Here is a 17,869-nt window from a genome sequence, read left to right as displayed (position 1 = left end):
TGTAGAATAACTTCTACTTTTTTTTGAGAAAAGCAATGTCAGAAGTGTGATTTGAACCCACACCTCCTATCGGAGACCAGAATGCCCCTATATTTAGGAAGGCTGCTCACCTTGAGTCTGGCGCCTTAGACCACTCGGCCATCCTGACATCTGTATGAAATCCATTTATTTTTAATTTTTTTTACTTTTCTGTAACATGAAGTCTGAACTGTAGGTTGGATACAAGCGGGACTTTAGCAACAAAGAATAGAATAAGAAAAAATGCTAAAACGTAATAAATCATTTCTTAAAAAGTATTTTTTTTAAGGAAATTGCAAAAGTGAATTCAAATGTAGGCAATTGATGACATATCAAACTATTATTCCAGTTTCATGTGTTTTCTTTTCACAGTTGATGACATGTATTAAACTCTTAATCACTGTTATGTTGTTTTCACTTCACCATTTGGAGCAATTCTCTGTGTAGAATAACTTCTACTTTTTTTTGAGAAATCAATGTCAGAAGTGGGATTTGAACCCACGCCTCCTATCGGAGACCAGAATGCCCATATATTTAGGAAGGCTGCTCACCTTGAGTCTGGCGCCTTAGACCACTCGGCCATCCTGACAACTGTATGAAATCCATTAATTTTTTATTTTTTTACTTTTCTGTAACATGAAGTCTGAACTGTAGGTTGGATACAAGCGGGACTTTAGCAATAAAGAATAGAATAAGAAAAAATGCTAAAACTTAATAAATCATTTCTTAAAAAGTATTTTTTTTAAGGAAATTGCAAAAGTGAATTCAAATGTAGGCAATTGATGACATATCAAACTATTATTCCAGTTTCATGTGTTTTCTTTTCACAGTTGATGACATGTATTAAACTCTTAATCACTGTTATGTTGTTTTCACTTCACCATTTGGAGCAATTCTCTGTGTAGAATAACTTCTACTTTTTTTTGAGAAAAGCAATGTCAGAAGTGGGATTTGAACCCACGCCTCCTTTCGGAGACCAAAATGCCCATATATTTAGGAAGGCTGCTCACCTTGAGTCTTGCGCCTTAGACCACTCGGCCATCCTGACAACTGTATGAGCATCCATTTATTTTTTATTTTTTTACATTTCTGTAACATGAAGTCTGAACTGTAGGTTGGATACAAGCGGGACTTTAGCAACAAAGAATAGAATAAGAAAAAATGCTAAAACTTAATAAATCATATATTAAAAAGTATTTTTTTAAAGGAAATTGCATAAGTGAATTCAAATGTAGGCAATTGATGACATATCAAAATATTATTCCAGTTTCATGTGTTTTCTTTTCACAGTTGATGACATGTATCAAACTCTTAATCACTGTTATTTTGTTTTCACTTCACCATTTGGAGCAATTCTCTGTGTAGAATAACTTCTACTTTTTTTAGGGAAAAGGAATGTCAGAAGTGGGATTTGAACCCACGCCTCCTATCGGAGACCAGAATGCCCCTATATTTTGGAAGGCTGCTCACCTTGAGTGTGGCGCCTTAGACCACTCGGCCATCCTGACATCTGTATTAAATCAATTTATTTTTAATTTTTTTACTTTTCTGTAACATGAAGTCTGAACTGTAGGATGGATAGAAGCGGGACTTTAGCAAGAAAGAATAGAATAAGAAAAAATGCTAAAACTTAATAAATCATATATTAAAAAGTATTTTTTTAAAGGAAATTGCATAAGTGAATTCAAATGTAGGCAATTGATGACATATCAAACTATTATTCCAGTTTCATGTGTTTTCTTTTCACAGTTGATGACATGTATCAAACTCTTAATCACTGTTATTTTGTTTTCACTTCACCATTTGGAGCAATTATCTGTGTAGAATAACTTCTACTTTTTTTAGGGAAAAGGAATGTCAGAAGTGGGATTTGAACCCACACCTCCTATCGGAGACCAGAATGCCCCTATATTTAGGAAGGCTGCTCACCTTGAGTCTGGCGCCTTAGACCACTCGGCCATCCTGACATCTGTATGAAATCCATTTATTTTTAATTTTTTTACTTTTCTGTAACATGAAGTCTGAACTGTAGGTTGGATACAAGCGGGACTTTAGCAACAAAGAATAGAATAAGAAAAAATGCTAAAACTTAATAAATCATTTCTTAAAAAGTATTTTTTTTAAGGAAATTGCAAAAGTGAATTCAAATGTAGGCAATTGATGACATATCAAACTATTATTCCAGTTTCATGTGTTTTCTTTTCACAGTTGATGACATGTATTAAACTCTTAATCACTGTTATGTTGTTTTCACTTCACCATTTGGAGCAATTCTCTGTGTAGAATAACTTCTACTTTTTTTTGAGAAAAGCAATGTCAGAAGTGTGATTTGAACCCACACCTCCTATCGGAGACCAGAATGCCCCTATATTTAGGAAGGCTGCTCACCTTGAGTCTGGCGCCTTAGACCACTCGGCCATCCTGACATCTGTATGAAATCCATTTATTTTTAATTTTTTTTACTTTTCTGTAACATGAAGTCTGAACTGTAGGTTGGATACAAGCGGGACTTTAGCAACAAAGAATAGAATAAGAAAAAATGCTAAAACTTAATAAATCATATATTAAAAAGTATTTTTTTAAAGGAAATTGCATAAGTGAATTCAAATGTAGGCAATTGATGACATATCAAACTATTATTCCAGTTTCATGTGTTTTCTTTTCACAGTTGATGACATGTATCAAACTCTTAATCACTGTTATTTTGTTTTCACTTCACCATTTGGAGCAATTATCTGTGTAGAATAACTTCTACTTTTTTTAGGGAAAAGGAATGTCAGAAGTGGGATTTGAACCCACACCACCTATCGGAGACCAGAATGCCCCTATATTTAGGAAGGCTGCTCACCTTGAGTCTGGCGCCTTAGACCACTCGGCCATCCTGACATCTGTATGAAATCCATTTATTTTTAATTTTTTTACTTTTCTGTAACATGAAGTCTGAACTGTAGGTTGGATACAAGCGGGACTTTAGCAACAAAGAATAGAATAAGAAAAAATGCTAAAACTTAATAAATCATTTCTTAAAAAGTATTTTTTTTAAGGAAATTGCAAAAGTGAATTCAAATGTAGGCAATTGATGACATATCAAACTATTATTCCAGTTTCATGTGTTTTCTTTTCACAGTTGATGACATGTATTAAACTCTTAATCACTGTTATGTTGTTTTCACTTCACCATTTGGAGCAATTCTCTGTGTAGAATAACTTCTACTTTTTTTTGAGAAAAGCAATGTCAGAAGTGTGATTTGAACCCACACCTCCTATCGGAGACCAGAATGCCCCTATATTTAGGAAGGCTGCTCACCTTGAGTCTGGCGCCTTAGACCACTCGGCCATCCTGACATCTGTATGAAATCCATTTATTTTTAATTTTTTTTACTTTTCTGTAACATGAAGTCTGAACTGTAGGTTGGATACAAGCGGGACTTTAGCAACAAAGAATAGAATAAGAAAAAATGCTAAAACGTAATAAATCATTTCTTAAAAAGTATTTTTTTAAAGGAAATTGCAAAAGTGAATTCAAATGTAGGCAATTGATGACATATCAAACTATTATTCCAGTTTCATGTGTTTTCTTTTCACAGTTGATGACATGTATTAAACTCTTAATCACTGTTATGTTGTTTTCACTTCACCATTTGGAGCAATTCTCTGTGTAGAATAACTTCTACTTTTTTTTGAGAAATCAATGTCAGAAGTGGGATTTGAACCCACGCCTCCTATCGGAGACCAGAATGCCCATATATTTAGGAAGGCTGCTCACCTTGAGTCTGGTGCCTTAGACCACTCGGCCATCCTGACAACTGTGTGAGCATCCATTTATTTATTATTTTTTTACTTTTCTGTAACATGAAGTCTGAACTGTAGGTTGGATACAAGCGGGACTTTAGCAACAAAGAATAGAATAAGAAAAAATGCTAAAACTTAATAAATCATTTCTTAAAAAGTATTTTTTTTAAGGAAATTGCAAAAGTGAATTCAAATGTAGGCAATTGATGACATATCAAACTATTATTCCAGTTTCATGTGTTTTCTTTTCACAGTTGATGACATGTATTAAACTCTTAATCACTGTTATGTTGTTTTCACTTCACCATTTGGAGCAATTCTCTGTGTAGAATAACTTCTACTTTTTTTTGAGAAAAGCAATGTCAGAAGTGGGATTTGAACCCACGCCTCCTTTCGGAGACCAGAATGCCCATATATTTAGGAAGGCTGCTCACCTTGAGTCTTGCGCCTTAGACCACTCAGCCATCCTGACAACTGTATGAGCATCCATTTATTTTTTATTTTTTTACTTTTCTGTAACATGAAGTCTGAACTGTAGGTTGGATACAAGCGGGACTTTAGCAACAAAGAATAGAATAAGAAAAAATGCTAAAACTTAATAAATCATTTCTTAAAAAGTATTTTTTTTAAGGAAATTGCAAAAGTGAATTCAAATGTAGGCAATTGATGACATATCAAACTATTATTCCAGTTTCATGTGTTTTCTTTTCACAGTTGATGACATGTATTAAACTCTTAATCACTGTTATGTTGTTTTCACTTCACCATTTGGAGCAATTCTCTGTGTAGAATAACTTCTACTTTTTTTTGAGAAAAGCAATGTCAGAAGTGTGATTTGAACCCACACCTCCTATCGGAGACCAGAATGCCCCTATATTTAGGAAGGCTGCTCACCTTGAGTCTGGCGCCTTAGACCACTCGGCCATCCTGACATCTGTATGAAATCCATTTATTTTTAATTTTTTTTACTTTTCTGTAACATGAAGTCTGAACTGTAGGTTGGATACAAGCGGGACTTTAGCAACAAAGAATAGAATAAGAAAAAATGCTAAAACGTAATAAATCATTTCTTAAAAAGTATTTTTTTTAAGGAAATTGCAAAAGTGAATTCAAATGTAGGCAATTGATGACATATCAAACTATTATTCCAGTTTCATGTGTTTTCTTTTCACAGTTGATGACATGTATTAAACTCTTAATCACTGTTATGTTGTTTTCACTTCACCATTTGGAGCAATTCTCTGTGTAGAATAACTTCTACTTTTTTTTGAGAAATCAATGTCAGAAGTGGGATTTGAACCCACGCCTCCTATCGGAGACCAGAATGCCCATATATTTAGGAAGGCTGCTCACCTTGAGTCTGGTGCCTTAGACCACTCGGCCATCCTGACAACTGTGTGAGCATCCATTTATTTATTATTTTTTTACTTTTCTGTAACATGAAGTCTGAACTGTAGGTTGGATACAAGCGGGACTTTAGCAACAAAGAATAGAATAAGAAAAAATGCTAAAACTTAATAAATCATTTCTTAAAAAGTATTTTTTTTAAGGAAATTGCAAAAGTGAATTCAAATGTAGGCAATTGATGACATATCAAACTATTATTCCAGTTTCATGTGTTTTCTTTTCACAGTTGATGACATGTATTAAACTCTTAATCACTGTTATGTTGTTTTCACTTCACCATTTGGAGCAATTCTCTGTGTAGAATAACTTCTACTTTTTTTTGAGAAAAGCAATGTCAGAAGTGGGATTTGAACCCACGCCTCCTTTCGGAGACCAGAATGCCCATATATTTAGGAAGGCTGCTCACCTTGAGTCTTGCGCCTTAGACCACTCAGCCATCCTGACAACTGTATGAGCATCCATTTATTTTTTATTTTTTTACTTTTCTGTAACATGAAGTCTGAACTGTAGGTTGGATACAAGCGGGACTTTAGCAACAAAGAATAGAATAAGAAAAAATGCTCAAACTTAATAAATCATATATTAAAAAGTATTTTTTTTAAGGAAATTGCATAAGTGAATTCAAATGTAGGCAATTGATGACATATCAAAATATTATTCCAGTTTCATGTGTTTTCTTTTCACAGTTGATGACATGTATCAAACTCTTAATCACTGTTATGTTGTTTTCACTTCACCATTTGGAGCAATTCTCTGTGTAGAATAACTTCTACTTTTTTTTGAGAAAAGCAATGTCAGAAGTGGGATTTGAACCCACGCCTCCTTTCTGAGACCAGAATGCCCATATATTTAGGAAGGCTGCTCACCTTGAGTCTGGCGCCTTAGACCACTCGGCCATCCTGACAACTGTATGAGCATCCATTTATTTTTTATTTTTTTACTTTTCTGTAACATGAAGTCTGAACTGTAGGTTGGATACAAGCGGGACTTTAGCAACAAAGAATAGAATAAGAAAAAATGCTAAAACTTAATAAATCATTTCTTAAAAAGTATTTTTTTTAAGGAAATTGCAAAATTGAATTCAAATGTAGGCAATTGATGACATATCAAACTATTATTCCAGTATCATGTGTTTTCTTTTCACAGTTGATGACATGTATTAAACTCTTAATCACTGTTATGTTGTTTTCACTTCACCATTTGGAGCAATTCTCTGTGTAGAATAACTTCTACTTTTTTTTGAGAAAAGCAATGTCAGAAGTGGGTTTTGAACCCACGCCTCCTTTCGGAGACCAGAATGCCCATATATTTAGGAAGGCTTCTCACCTTGAGTCTTGTGCCTTAGACCACTCGGCCATCCTGACAACTGTATGAGCATCCATTTATTTTTTATTTTTTTACTTTTCTGTAACATGAAGTCTGAACTGTAGGTTGGATACAAGCGGGACTTTAGCAACAAAGAATAGAATAAGAAAAAATGCTAAAACTTAATAAATCATATATTAAAAAGTATTTTTTTAAAGGAAATTGCATAAGTGAATTCAAATGTAGGCAATTGATGACATATCAAAATATTATTCCAGTTTCATGTGTTTTCTTTTCACAGTTGATGACATGTATTAAACTCTTAATCACTGTTATGTTGTTTTCACTTCACCATTTGGAGCAATTCTCTGTGTAGAATAACTTCTACTTTTAGAAAAGCAATGTCGAAAGTGGGATTTAAACCCACGCCTCCTTTCGGAGACCAGAATGCCCCTATATTTAGGAAGGCTGCTCACCTTGAGTCTGGCGCCTTAGACCACTCGGCCATCCTGACAACTGTATGAGCATCCATTTATTTTTTATTTTTTTACTTTTCTGTAACATGAAGTCTGAACTGTAGGTTGGATACAAGCGGGACTTTAGCAACAAAGAATAGAATAAGAAAAAATGCTAAAACTTAATAAATCATTTCTTAAAAAGTATTTTTTTTAAGGAAATTGCAAAAGTGAATTCAAATGTAGGCAATTGATGACATATCAAACTATTATTCCAGTTTCATGTGTTTTCTTTTCACAGTTGATGACATGTATTAAACTCTTAATCACTGTTATGTTGTTTTCACTTCACCATTTGGAGCAATTCTCTGTGTAGAATAACTTCTACTTTTTTTTGAGAAAAGCAATGTCAGAAGTGGGATTTGAACCCACGCCTCCTATCGGAGACCAGAATGCCCCTATATTTTGGAAGGCTGCTCACCTTGAGTGTGGCGCCTTAGACCACTCGGCCATCCTGACATCTGTATTAAATCAATTTATTTTTAATTTTTTTACTTTTCTGTAACATGAAGTCTGAACTGTAGGATGGATACAAGCGGGACTTTAGCAACAAAGAATAGAATAAGAAAAAATGCTAAAACTTAATAAATCATATATTAAAAAGTATTTTTTTTAAGGAAATTGCATAAGTGAATTCAAATGTAGGCAATTGATGACATATCAAACTATTATTCCAGTTTCATGTGTTTTCTTTTCACAGTTGATGACATATATCAAACTCTTAATCACTGTTATATTGTTTTCACTTCACCATTTGGAGCAATTCTCTGTGTAGAATAACTTCTACTTTTTTTAGGGAAAAGCAATGTCAGTAGTGGGATTTGAACCCACACCTCCTATTGGAGACCAGAATGACCCTATATTTAGGAAGGCTGCTCACCTTCAGTCTGGCGCCTTAGACCACTCGGCCATCCTGACAACTGTATGAAATCCATTTATTTTTTATTTTTTTACTTTTCTGTAACATGAAGTCTGAACTGTAGGTTGGATACAAGCGGGACTTTAGCAATAAAGAATAGAATAAGAAAAAATGCTAAAACTTAATAAATCATATATTAAAAAGTATTTTTTTTAAGGAAATTGCAAAAGTGAATTCAAATGTAGGCAATTGATGACATATCAAACTATTATTCCAGTTTCATGTGTTTTCTTTTCACAGTTGATGACATGTATTAAACTCTTAATCACTGTTATGTTGTTTTCACTTCACCATTTGGAGCAATTCTCTGTGTAGAATAACTTCTACTTTTTTTTGAGAAAAGCAATGTCAGAAGTGGGATTTGAACCCACGCCTCCTATCGGAGACCAGAATGCCCATATATTTAGGAAGGCTGCTCACCTTGAGTCTGGTGCCTTAGACCACTCGGCCATCCTGACAACTGTATGAGCATCCATTTATTTATTATTTTTTTACTTTTCTGTAACATGAAGTCTGAACTGTAGGTTGGATACAAGCGGGACTTTAGCAACAAAGAATAGAATAAGAAAAAATGCTAAAACTTAATAAATCATTTCTTAAAAACTATTTTTTTTAAGGAAATTGCAAAAGTGAATTCAAATGTAGGCAATTGATGACATATCAAACTATTATTCCAGTTTCATGTGTTTTCTTTTCACAGTTGATGACATGTATTAAACTCTTAATCACTGTTATGTTGTTTTCACTTCACCATTTGGAGCAATTCTCTGTGTAGAATAACTTCTACTTTTTTTTGAGAAAAGCAATGTCAGAAGTGGGATTTGAACCCACGCCTCCTTTCGGAGACCAGAATGCCCATATATTTAGGAAGGCTGCTCACCTTGAGTCTTGCGCCTTAGACCACTCAGCCATCCTGACAACTGTATGAGCATCCATTTATTTTTTATTTTTTTACTTTTCTGTAACATGAAGTCTGAACTGTAGGTTGGATACAAGCGGGACTTTAGCAACAAAAAATATAATAAGAAAAAATGCTAAAACTTAATAAATCATATATTAAAAAGTATTTTTTTAAAGGAAATTGCATAAGTGAATTCAAATGTAGGCAATTGATGACATATCAAACTATTATTCCAGTTTCATGTGTTTTCTTTTCACAGTTGATGACATGTATCAAACTCTTAATCACTGTTATGTTGTTTCCACTTCACCATTTGGAGCAATTGTCTGTGTAGAATAACTTCTACTTTTTTTTTTTTGAAAAGCAATGTCAGAAGTGGGATTTGAACCTACGCCTCCTTTCGGAGACCAGAATGCCCATATATTTAGGAAGGCTGCTCACCTTGAGTCTGGCGCCTTAGACCACTCGGCCATCCTGACAACTGTATGAGCATCCATTTATTTTTAATTTTTTTACTTTTCTGTAACATGAAGTCTGAACTGTAGGTTGGATACAAGCGGGACTTTAGCAACAAAGAATAGAATAAGAAAAAATGCTAAAACTTAATAAATCATTTCTTAAAAAGTATTTTTTTTAAAGGAAATTGCAAAAGTGAATTCAAATGTAGGCAATTGATGACATATCAAACTATTATTCCAGTATCATGTGTTTTCTTTTCACAGTTGATGACATGTATTAAACTCTTAATCACTGTTATGTTGTTTTCACTTCACCATTTGGAGCAATTCTCTGTGTAGAATAACTTCTACTTTTTTTTGAGAATAGCAATGTCAGAAGTGGGATTTGAACCCACGCCTCCTTTCAGAGACCAGAATGCCCATATATTTAGGAAGGCTGCTCACCTTGAGTCTTGCGCCTTAGACCACTCAGCCATCCTGACAACTGTATGAGCATCCATTTATTTTTTATTTTTTTACTTTTCTGTAACATGAAGTCTGAACTGTAGGTTGGATACAAGCGGGACTTTAGCAACAAAGAATAGAATAAGAAAAAATGCTAAAACTTAATAAATCATATATTAAAAAGTATTTTTTTAAAGGAAATTGCATAAGTGAATTCAAATGTAGGCAATTGATGACATATCAAAATATTATTCCAGTTTCATGTGTTTTCTTTTCACAGTTGATGACATGTATTAAACTCTTAATCACTGTTATGTTGTTTTCACTTCACCATTTGGAGCAATTCTCTGTGTAGAATAACTTCTACTTTTAGAAAAGCAATCTCAGAAGTGGGATTTATACCCACGCCTCCTTTCGGAGACCAGAATGCCCCTATATTTAGGAAGGCTGCTCACCTTGAGTGTGGCGCCTTAGACCACTCGGCCATCCTGACATCTGTATTAAATCAATTTATTTTTAATTTTTTTACTTTTCTGTAACATGAAGTCTGAACTGTAGGATGGATACAAGCGGGACTTTAGCAACAAAGAATAGAATAAGAAAACATGCTAAAACTTAATAAATCATATATTAAAAAGTATTTTTTTAAGGAAATTGCAAAAGTGAATTCAAATGTAGGCAATTGATGACATATCAAACTATTATTCCAGTTTCATGTGTTTTCTTTTCACAGTTGATGACATGTATCAAACTCTTAATCACTGTTATTTTGTTTTCACTTCACCATTTGGAGCAATTCTCTGTGTAGAATAACTTCTACTTTTTTTAGGGAAAAGCAATGTCAGTAGTGGGATTTGAACCCACGCCTCCTATTGGAGACCAGAATGACCCTATATTTAGGAAGGCTGCTCACCTTGAGTCTGGCGCCTTAGACCACTCGGCCATCCTGACAACTGTATGAAATCCATTTATTTTTTATTTTTTTACTTTTCTGTAACATGAAGTCTGAACTGTAGGTTGGATACAAGCGGGACTTTAGCAATAAAGAATAGAATAAGAAAAAATGCTAAAACTTAATAAATCATATATTAAAAAGTATTTTTTTAAAGGAAATTGCATAAGTGAATTCAAATGTAGGCAATTGATGACATATCAAACTATTATTCCAGTTTCATGTGTTTTCTTTTCACAGTTGATGACATGTATTAAACTCTTAATCACTGTTATGTTGTTTTCACTTCACCATTTGGAGCAATTCTCTGTGTAGAATAACTTCTACTTTTTTTAGGGAAAAGGAATGTCAGAAGTGGGATTTGAACCCACACCTCCTATCGGAGACCAGAATGCCCCTATATTTAGGAAGGCTGCTCACCTTGAGTCTGGCGCCTTAGACCACTCGGCCATCCTGACATCTGTATGAAATCCATTTATTTTTAATTTCTTTACTTTTCTGTAACATGAAGTCTGAACTGTAGGTTGGATACAAGCGGGACTTTAGCAACAAAGAATAGAATAAGAAAAAATGCTAAAACTTAATAAATCATTTCTTAAAAAGTATTTTTTTTAAAGGAAATTGCAAAAGTGAATTCAAATGTAGGCAATTGATGACATATCAAACTATTATTCCAGTATCATGTGTTTTCTTTTCACAGTTGATGACATGTATTAAACTCTTAATCACTGTTATGTTGTTTTCACTTCACCATTTGGAGCAATTCTCTGTGTAGAATAACTTCTACTTTTTTTTGAGAATAGCAATGTCAGAAGTGGGATTTGAACCCACGCCTCCTTTCAGAGACCAGAATGCCCATATATTTAGGAAGGCTGCTCACCTTGAGTCTTGCGCCTTAGACCACTCGGCCATCCTGACAACTGTATGAGCATCCATTTATTTTTTATTTTTTTACTTTTCTGTAACATGAAGTCTGAACTGTAGGTTGGATACAAGCGGGACTTTAGCAACAAAGAATAGAATAAGAAAAAATGCTAAAACTTAATAAATCATATATTAAAAAGTATTTTTTTAAAGGAAATTGCATAAGTGAATTCAAATGTAGGCAATTGATGACATATCAAAATATTATTCCAGTTTCATGTGTTTTCTTTTCACAGTTGATGACATGTATTAAACTCTTAATCACTGTTATGTTGTTTTCACTTCACCATTTGGAGCAATTCTCTGTGTAGAATAACTTCTACTTTTAGAAAAGCAATGTCAGAAGTGGGATTTATACCCACGCCTCCTTTCGGAGACCAGAATGCCCCTATATTTAGGAAGGCTGCTCACCTTGAGTGTGGCGCCTTAGACCACTCGGCCATCCTGACATCTGTATTAAATCAATTTATTTTTAATTTTTTTACTTTTCTGTAACATGAAGTCTGAACTGTAGGATGGATACAAGCGGGACTTTAGCAACAAAGAATAGAATAAGAAAAAATGCTAAAACTTAATAAATCATATATTAAAAAGTATTTTTTTAAGGAAATTGCAAAAGTGAATTCAAATGTAGGCAATTGATGACATATCAAACTATTATTCCAGTTTCATGTGTTTTCTTTTCACAGTTGATGACATGTATCAAACTCTTAATCACTGTTATTTTGTTTTCACTTCACCATTTGGAGCAATTATCTGTGTAGAATAACTTCTACTTTTTTTAGGGAAAAGGAATGTCAGAAGTGGGATTTGAACCCACACCTCCTATCGGAGACCAGAATGCCCCTATATTTAGGAAGGCTGCTCACCTTGAGTCTGGCGCCTTAGACCACTCAGCCATCCTGACATCTGTATGAAATCCATTTATTTTTAATTTCTTTACTTTTCTGTAACATGAAGTCTGAACTGTAGGTTGGATACAAGCGGGACTTTAGCAACAAAGAATAGAATAAGAAAAAATGCTAAAACTTAATAAATCATTTCTTAAAAAGTATTTTTTTTAAGGAAATTGCAAAAGTGAATTCAAATGTAGGCAATTGATGACATATCAAACTATTATTCCAGTTTCATGTGTTTTCTTTTCACAGTTGATGACATGTATCAAACTCTTAATCACTGTTATTTTGTTTTCACTTCACCATTTGGAGCAATTCTCTGTGTAGAATAACTTCTACTTTTTTTAGGGAAAAGCAATGTCAGTAGTGGGATTTGAACCCACGCCTCCTATTGGAGACCAGAATGACCCTATATTTAGGAAGGCTGCTCACCTTGAGTCTGGCGCCTTAGACCACTCGGCCATCCTGACAACTGTATGAAATCCATTTATTTTTTATTTTTTTACTTTTCTGTAACATGAAGTCTGAACTGTAGGTTGGATACAAGCGGGACTTTAGCAATAAAGAATAGAATAAGAAAAAATGCTAAAACTTAATAAATCATATATTAAAAAGTATTTTTTTAAAGGAAATTGCATAAGTGAATTCAAATGTAGGCAATTGATGACATATCAAACTATTATTCCAGTTTCATGTGTTTTCTTTTCACAGTTGATGACATGTATCAAACTCTTAATCACTGTTATTTTGTTTTCACTTCACCATTTGGAGCAATTATCTGTGTAGAATAACTTCTACTTTTTTTAGGGAAAAGGAATGTCAGAAGTGGGATTTGAACCCACACCTCCTATCGGAGACCAGAATGCCCCTATATTTAGGAAGGCTGCTCACCTTGAGTCTGGCGCCTTAGACCACTCGGCCATCCTGACATCTGTATGAAATCCATTTATTTTTAATTTTTTTACTTTTCTGTAACATGAAGTCTGAACTGTAGGTTGGATACAAGCGGGACTTTAGCAACAAAGAATAGAATAAGAAAAAATGCTAAAACTTAATAAATCATTTCTTAAAAAGTATTTTTTTTAAGGAAATTGCAAAAGTGAATTCAAATGTAGGCAATTGATGACATATCAAACTATTATTCCAGTTTCATGTGTTTTCTTTTCACAGTTGATGACATGTATTAAACTCTTAATCACTGTTATGTTGTTTTCACTTCACCATTTGGAGCAATTCTCTGTGTAGAATAACTTCTACTTTTTTTTGAGAAAAGCAATGTCAGAAGTGTGATTTGAACCCACACCTCCTATCGGAGACCAGAATGCCCCTATATTTAGGAAGGCTGCTCACCTTGAGTCTGGTGCCTTAGACCACTCGGCCATCCTGACAACTGTATGAGCATCCATTTATTTATTATTTTTTTACTTTTCTGTAACATGAAGTCTGAACTGTAGGTTGGATACAAGCGGGACTTTAGCAACAAAGAATAGAATAAGAAAAAATGCTAAAACTTAATAAATCATTTCTTAAAAAGTATTTTTTTTAAGGAAATTGCAAAAGTGAATTCAAATGTAGGCAATTGATGACATATCAAACTATTATTCCAGTTTCATGTGTTTTCTTTTCACAGTTGATGACATGTATTAAACTCTTAATCACTGTTATGTTGTTTTCACTTCACCATTTGGAGCAATTCTCTGTGTAGAATAACTTCTACTTTTTTTTGAGAAAAGCAATGTCAGAAGTGGGATTTGAACCCACGCCTCCTTTCGGAGACCAGAATGCCCATATATTTAGGAAGGCTGCTCACCTTGAGTCTTGCGCCTTAGACCACTCAGCCATCCTGACAACTGTATGAGCATCCATTTATTTTTTATTTTTTTACTTTTCTGTAACATGAAGTCTGAACTGTAGGTTGGATACAAGCGGGACTTTAGCAACAAAGAATAGAATAAGAAAAAATGCTAAAACTTAATAAATCATTTCTTAAAAAGTATTTTTTTTAAGGAAATTGCAAAAGTGAATTCAAATGTAGGCAATTGATGACATATCAAACTATTATTCCAGTTTCATGTGTTTTCTTTTCACAGTTGATGACATGTATTAAACTCTTAATCACTGTTATGTTGTTTTCACTTCACCATTTGGAGCAATTCTCTGTGTAGAATAACTTCTACTTTTTTTTGAGAAAAGCAAAGTCAGAAGTGGGATTTGAACCCACGCCTCCTTTCGGAGACCAGAATGCCCATATATTTAGGAAGGCTGCTCACCTTGAGTCTTGCGCCTTAGACCACTCAGCCATCCTGACAACTGTATGAGCATCCATTTATTTTTTATTTTTTTACTTTTCTGTAACATGAAGTCTGAACTGTAGGTTGGATACAAGCGGGACTTTAGCAACAAAGAATAGAATAAGAAAAAATGCTAAAACTTAATAAATCATTTCTTAAAAAGTATTTTTTTTAAGGAAATTGCAAAAGTGAATTCAAATGTAGGCAATTGATGACATATCAAACTATTATTCCAGTTTCATGTGTTTTCTTTTCACAGTTGATGACATGTATTAAACTCTTAATCACTGTTATGTTGTTTTCACTTCACCATTTGGAGCAATTCTCTGTGTAGAATAACTTCTACTTTTTTTTGAGAAAAGCAATGTCAGAAGTGGGATTTGAGCCCACGCCTCCTTTCGGAGACCAGAATGCCCATATATTTAGGAAGGCTGCTCACCTTGAGTCTTGCGCCTTAGACCACTCAGCCATCCTGACAACTGTATGAGCATCCATTTATTTTTTATTTTTTTACTTTTCTGTAACATGAAGTCTGAACTGTAGGTTGGATACAAGCGGGACTTTAGCAACAAAGAATAGAATAAGAAAAAATGCTAAAACTTAATAAATCATTTCTTAAAAAGTATTTTTTTTAAGGAAATTGCAAAAGTGAATTCAAATGTAGGCAATTGATGACATATCAAACTATTATTCCAGTTTCATGTGTTTTCTTTTCACAGTTGATGACATGTATTAAACTCTTAATCACTGTTATGTTGTTTTCACTTCACCATTTGGAGCAATTCTCTGTGTAGAATAACTTCTACTTTTTTTTGAGAAAAGCAAAGTCAGAAGTGGGATTTGAACCCACGCCTCCTTTCGGAGACCAGAATGCCCATATATTTAGGAAGGCTGCTCACCTTGAGTCTTGCGCCTTAGACCACTCAGCCATCCTGACAACTGTATGAGCATCCATTTATTTTTTATTTTTTTACTTTTCTGTAACATGAAGTCTGAACTGTAGGTTGGATACAAGCGGGACTTTAGCAACAAAGAATAGAATAAGAAAAAATGCTAAAACTTAATAAATCATTTCTTAAAAAGTATTTTTTTTAAGGAAATTGCAAAAGTGAATTCAAATGTAGGCAATTGATGACATATCAAACTATTATTCCAGTTTCATGTGTTTTCTTTTCACAGTTGATGACATGTATTAAACTCTTAATCACTGTTATGTTGTTTTCACTTCACCATTTGGAGCAATTCTCTGTGTAGAATAACTTCTACTTTTTTTAGGGAAAAGGAATGTCAGAAGTGGGATTTGAACCCACACCTCCTATCGGAGACCAGAATGCCCCTATATTTAGGAAGGCTGCTCACCTTGAGTCTGGCGCCTTAGACCACTCGGCCATCCTGACATCTGTATGAAATCCATTTATTTTTAATTTCTTTACTTTTCTGTAACATGAAGTCTGAACTGTAGGTTGGATACAAGCGGGACTTTAGCAACAAAGAATAGAATAAGAAAAAATGCTAAAACTTAATAAATCATTTCTTAAAAAGTATTTTTTTTAAGGAAATTGCAAAAGTGAATTCAAATGTAGGCAATTGATGACATATCAAACTATTATTCCAGTTTCATGTGTTTTCTTTTCACAGTTGATGACATGTATCAAACTCTTAATCACTGTTATTTTGTTTTCACTTCACCATTTGGAGCAATTCTCTGTGTAGAATAACTTCTACTTTTTTTAGGGAAAAGCAATGTCAGTAGTGGGATTTGAACCCACGCCTCCTATTGGAGACCAGAATGACCCTATATTTAGGAAGGCTGCTCACCTTGAGTCTGGCGCCTTAGACCACTCGGCCATCCTGACAACTGTATGAAATCCATTTATTTTTTATTTTTTTACTTTTCTGTAACATGAAGTCTGAACTGTAGGTTGGATACAAGCGGGACTTTAGCAATAAAGAATAGAATAAGAAAAAATGCTAAAACTTAATAAATCATATATTAAAAAGTATTTTTTTAAAGGAAATTGCATAAGTGAATTCAAATGTAGGCAATTGATGACATATCAAACTATTATTCCAGTTTCATGTGTTTTCTTTTCACAGTTGATGACATGTATCAAACTCTTAATCACTGTTATTTTGTTTTCACTTCACCATTTGGAGCAATTATCTGTGTAGAATAACTTCTACTTTTTTTAGGGAAAAGGAATGTCAGAAGTGGGATTTGAACCCACACCTCCTATCGGAGACCAGAATGCCCCTATATTTAGGAAGGCTGCTCACCTTGAGTCTGGCGCCTTAGACCACTCGGCCATCCTGACATCTGTATGAAATCCATTTATTTTTAATTTTTTTACTTTTCTGTAACATGAAGTCTGAACTGTAGGTTGGATACAAGCGGGACTTTAGCAACAAAGAATAGAATAAGAAAAAATGCTAAAACTTAATAAATCATTTCTTAAAAAGTATTTTTTTTAAGGAAATTGCAAAAGTGAATTCAAATGTAGGCAATTGATGACATATCAAACTATTATTCCAGTTTCATGTGTTTTCTTTTCACAGTTGATGACATGTATTAAACTCTTAATCACTGTTATGTTGTTTTCACTTCACCATTTGGAGCAATTCTCTGTGTAGAATAACTTCTACTTTTTTTTGAGAAAAGCAATGTCAGAAGTGTGATTTGAACCCACACCTCCTATCGGAGACCAGAATGCCCCTATATTTAGGAAGGCTGCTCACCTTGAGTCTGGCGCCTTAGACCACTCGGCCATCCTGACATCTGTATGAAAGTCATTTATTTTTAATTTTTTTACTTTTCTGTAACATGAAGTCTGAACTGTAGGTTGGATACAAGCGGGACTTTAGCAACAAAGAATAGAATAAGAAAAAATGCTAAAACGTAATAAATCATTTCTTAAAAAGTATTTTTTTTAAGGAAATTGCAAAAGTGAATTCAAATGTAGGCAATTGATGACATATCAAACTATTATTCCAGTTTCATGTGTTTTCTTTTCACAGTTGATGACATGTATTAAACTCTTAATCACTGT

The sequence above is a fragment of the Coregonus lavaretus genome, assembly GCF_964263955.1.
Source record: "Coregonus lavaretus genome assembly, chromosome: 17".
NCBI lineage: Eukaryota > Metazoa > Chordata > Actinopteri > Salmoniformes > Salmonidae > Coregonus > Coregonus lavaretus.
The sequence above is the reverse complement of the archived record's forward strand: the minus strand, read 5'-3'. Positions refer to the sequence as shown.